This window comes from Dermacentor andersoni, chromosome 3 (assembly GCF_023375885.2).
Source record: "Dermacentor andersoni chromosome 3, qqDerAnde1_hic_scaffold, whole genome shotgun sequence".
Taxonomy (NCBI): Eukaryota; Metazoa; Arthropoda; class Arachnida; order Ixodida; family Ixodidae; genus Dermacentor; species Dermacentor andersoni.
The window spans coordinates 150,311,700-150,316,919 of record NC_092816.1 but is presented as its reverse complement, the minus strand read 5'-3'; the positions used below and the strand labels follow the sequence as shown (position 1 = coordinate 150,316,919).

Genomic DNA, 5,220 nt, shown 5'->3' with positions numbered 1-5,220 from the left:
TTAAATGCGGTGCCATAAGGCTTTCGAACATTCCTGCGGCTTGCGCAGCTGCTTATCGAAAACAATAAACCGCGAATTGCACTTACATTTTGAGAAGTTTCCCAGCGGCGTGGCAAAGGTAAGCGAGCGCTTATTTCTAGTGCGAGGCGAGAGTAAAGCTCGCTCAAAATGCGAATTGAGCAAGTGCGCGCGTCCAATTCACGGTCATGCAGTGGGCACTTGCGGAAGCTTGTGAAGCCTGCACAGGTTGCGCCGTCATGTGGGCAGCTGTCGTGTGTCCATTTATCGTCCTGGCATTGCAAGCATTTCTAGAGCACAGATGTGTTCTGTGCACGCGCCTTCACCGTAAACGTTTTCGGTTTCGTAATTTTTAAAGTCGTTTTCTGTTTCAGTTTTTCTTTACGTGTTCATTTTTTTTTTCTTTCAGCAGGGAAAGCACTTCCCGGAGTGAATGTCAAGGTCAACAATGTCTGCCAGACCGGTGCTTGCGCTACCCGAAAATAGCAAGATATATCAGAAAGGACCAGATAAAAAGGAGCAAGTATAAATGTGAAAGCATAAAGAAACAAAGCATGGAAAGGTCCGGTTTTGGCCGGATGTTTTTATTATCATTAACATAGAGAGGTAACCTGAATAATAACAAAAGTGGATGATTGCCGCGGCGGCCGCATTTCGATGGGGGCGAAATGCGAAAACACCCGTGTGCTTAAGTTTAGGTGCACGTTAAAGAACCCCAGGTGGTCAAAATTTCCGGAGTCCCCCACTACGGCATGCCTCATAATCAGAAAGTGGTTCTGGCACGTAAAACCCCATAATTAAAAAAATAAAAAAGAAAGTGGATGATTCTGAATTGATTCTGATGATTCTGAATTCTGGGGATCCATTCTTCCTCGTGACAGCTCTTGTACATCCTTATGTGTGAAGAACGAAATGACTAGTGATTCACTATTAATCTCCAACGCCTTCAACGCATACTTTAAGTCCGTTTTTACTTGCGATAATCATATTGTTCCTCCTTTTCTAAACATTCATCCGACTTGCCCCATTAATGATGTCTTAGTTGGCGCAGAAGGTGTCTTAAACCTCATACTAAATCTTGATACAAAGAAAAGTGAAGGGCCTGATGGAATCCCGAACTTGTTTCTCGTTCGGTATGCCTTATGGACTTCACGATACCTTACTCTTATCTTCAATAAATCACTAACTTCCTGCATAGTACCTTCATCATGGAAAATGGCTAAGGTGCTTCCGTTACATAAGTCAGGTAGTAAACAGCATCTTTCTAACTACCGGCCAATATCTTTAACACCATATTCATGTAAAATACTAGAGCATATAATATACGAACACATTGTGGAATTCCCTGAATCAAATAACATTTTCTCTAATGTACAACATGGATTCAGACGCGGTTTTAGCACCATAACACAACTTGTCGAGTTCACGCATGACATAGCTTCTAACCTGGATAAGGGATTTCAATTTGACGCTATATTCATAGATTTTTCCAAAGCTTTCGATACCGTACTTCACTCAAAACTACTGTCCAAACTAAATGCCATTCTTAACAACCCTCAATTAGTGAACTGGATAGAAAGTTTTTTGTCTCACCGCACTCAATTCGTAAGCTTTAACTCCATCAATTCTTCGGTGGTGGATGTGTCATCGGGCGTCCCTCAAGGCTCGGTCCTCGGACCTCTACTTTTCTTAGTATATATTAATGATTTGCCACACGAGATATCATCTAAAATTCGAATGTATGCAGATGACTGCGTATTGTATGACATCATTTCATCTCCCTCTGAGCATGTTCGCCTTAGTGAATCATTCGTCAGATTTTCTAAATGGTGTGAAATATGGCAAATGAATATTAACTTCCGTAAGACTGTCGTTATGTCCTTCTCTAATAAAGCTAACCCGTTCCTTTTCAGCTACGGATTTAATGATAATTTAATCCAAAGCGTTTCTGAATATAAATATCTTGGTCTCACGTTCACCACTAACCTGTCCTGGTCAAAGCACATTGATTCCATTACGACTAAAGCTCTACAAAAACTCGGTTATTTACGTCGTACTCTGTCTAATTCTCCGCGCGACACTAAATTGCTGTTATATAAAACTATTGTTCGCCCTATACTTGAGTATGGTAGTATCGTTTGGAATCCCTACAAGCAGTACGAAATAGACAGAGTTGAGGCCATACAAAGGAAAGCCATTAGATTTGTCTACAGACGTTATGACCACCAGTTCTCACCATCGTCAGTCATGTCTTCACTCAACCTGACATCTCTCGCCGAACAGCGACACGTTCATTCTTTAAAATTTTTTCATGGCATTATTCACTCATCTTGTCGCCTCTCCAGTAATGAATATATCACCTTTGCAAAAATCTCTTCTAGTAGGAGACATCACGCGCTTAACATTACACCATTTTTTGCACGCACTAATACTTTTAAGTATAGCTTTTTCCCTAAAACAATTGAAGCCTGGAATTCGCTACCAGGAACCAACCGTTCTCTCCCATTAAATGAATTCTTGTCTGTACTCCCTCAACAGTGCGCCTAAACTTTCTTTGTTGCCTATCGTATTTCTTTCTTGTATTGTATTATCCACTCCTGCTATAGCCCCAGCAGGGGCTGCAGTATGTGTAAATAAATAAATAAATAAATTGGGACGCGCAGAAAAGATACACAAATGCGCCGGTGGGTGAACCGCATTATCTGACAAATAACAAATGAATAAGAATTGACGAAAGGATGAAGTGTTTCAACAAGGCAGAGAATGTGCCCACTCGAGCGTTCGCTGACGATTCAGATAGAACCAATGCAAAGCCAATTCTGGAAGTGCCCGCAATCACCGTTTTCTATTACTTACCTAAAGTCATTCCGCGGCCCTAATCGCAGGATTTTGAAGCACGCGAGCATTTTTTGTGGTCTGGCCTCGTAGGAACCCAACCGCTTGGAGCGGTAATCGAGCCAACGATCTCCTGCTCAGCAGTAAAACGCGAGTACCGGGGAGGCAGCGGGGTAGCTTATATAGCAAAGAAGTACATTAATGTCTGTATTTGTTTGCACGAAGGCATGTCTCCCTTTATATATATATATATATATATATATATATCATGAGAAGCGAACAAACACTGACACCAAGGACAACATAGGGGAAATTACTTGTGGATGGGAAAACAGCGCCGCGGTAGCTCAATTGGTAGAGCATCGCACGCGAAATGCGAAGGTTGTGGGTTCGGTTCCCACCTGCGGCAAGTTGTTTTTTCATCCACTTTAATTTCCGTTAACTTATCATTTCTACATTCCATTTATTAAGCACAAGTAATTTCCCCTATGTTGTCCTTGGTGTCAGTGTTTGTTCGCTTCTCATGATATCACAAATAAAAATCGTGCCCCTCGGTTAACCCCCTTTCTTCTCGTTTATATATATATATATATATATATATATATATATATGTATATAAACGAGAAGAAAGGGGGTTAACCGAGGGACCCGAATTTTCTTAGTCATACCATAAGAAGCCAAAAAACACTGACACCAAGGACAACATAGGGGAAATTACTTGTGCTTCATAAATTAATTAAAGAAGCGATTAATTAATGGAAATTCAAGTGGATGAAACAACAACTTTCCGCAGGTGGGAACCGAACCCACAACCTTCGCATTTCGCGTGCGATGCTCTACAAGTTGAGCTACCGCGGCGCGGTTTCGCCGTCCACTTTCTTGGGTATTTGTGTCCTAGTAGAACTCTGGGAGTGTTAGCCAGCGCCACCACTCAGACCATGGCGGCGGACCTGGAACGTCCTTATTGCCGCAGGCGTCACGAGAACGTGATCTATTTGGGTTTGTTGGCTTCCTATGATATTACTAATATATATATATATATATATATATATATATATATATATATATATATATATATATATATATATATATATGAACGAGAAGGAAGAGGATTAACCCAGGGGCCCCATTTTTGTTAGTCCTATTAAGTGAAGAAACACTGACACCAAGGAAATCATTGGGGAAGTTACTTGTGCTTCATAAATTAAATCAACAAACGATAAATTAATATAAACGACAGCGGATGAAAAAAAACGGCCGTGGCTTAGCTTGGTTAAGCCTGGTGATTGCGAAGCAATGGTGTGTCGCCGAGCTGCATACTGGGCACGCCGCTTAGAAAGTCGTTCTCGTTCTTCTTCCGTCTCCGTAGCTCGCTGATGCTTCCTCTTTGCATTCTGCCGAGCTGCCTTGTTCAGGAGTTAGGCCGCCTTCAAGAGTGGAACGCGATGGCGTTATCGCACCCCGTTCGCACCGCCTACTCAAACGCGCTACGCCATCCAAACGTCGCGATCGGCAAAGATAGCCGGGCCCCTACGCACCATGAAGGCGGACGCGATCATGGGGCGAGTGGTGCGCCACGTGTCGGGGCAGCTCCGTACATTGCGAGGAGGGTGTCTTCTGTGTTTGCCCCAAGATGGCTCTGCGTGTGCGCAGAGCGCACAAGAAATGTAGTGGAAAGGTACTTCGCTACTCGTGAAACTGCGACTTCTGTAAGTTACGTGGTCATAATTACCGATATATACCGCAGTATAACTTTCTACGGCACGTTTCTAAGGCAACACCGCATTCACTAGAGGCGATTTTGTCCCGTTTTGAAGTAGCGAACTCGTGGCTGAGTGTTAGCGTCTCCGTTTCACACTCCGGAGACCCTGGTTAGATTCCCAGCAGCCCAGCTTACAAGATGTTTTTTATTTATGAAATGACGTTATTTTTGTGACGTCACTCTAGGTCACGTGGTGTGAGGTCACGCTAAAGTCAATGGTGCCTACCACCGCCTCGCCACGGAACGGGCTGAAGTGCGACCTAAAGTAGTATTGCTTCGCAATAAAATTTGCTTCGGGTGGGGAACGATCCCGCAACCTTCGCATCGATGGTGCGCGATACGAGATAGACGTGAGACCGTCGACTGCAGTAAGCACCCAGCGAAATACTAGATAACTTTCTCTCGGCGTCCACTATCTGGTACGCTCACACTAGCGCATACGCACAGTATAATCACAGGAACACAACACTAGTGATCTTATACTGCGTACACGCACAACGCTCGTGGAAGCAGCTGAAGGCCCGAACGAGGCCCTGGCCTCGCCACCACGCTGATTAAGCGAAGCATTCAAGGTACGGCCGTGCGGCCACTTTGGCTTCACGGCG

At 43.7% G+C, this 5,220-nt stretch overlaps 1 non-coding gene across 1 annotated transcript; it reads left to right on the top strand.

Moving 5' to 3' along the window:
• The first annotated feature begins 3,189 nt into the window (after window positions 1-3,189).
• Window positions 3,190-3,262, top strand: TRNAS-CGA (transfer RNA serine (anticodon CGA)). The gene has a single exon. It is a non-coding gene; the product is annotated as a tRNA-Ser (tRNA).
• The last annotated feature ends 1,958 nt before the right edge of the window (window positions 3,263-5,220 follow it).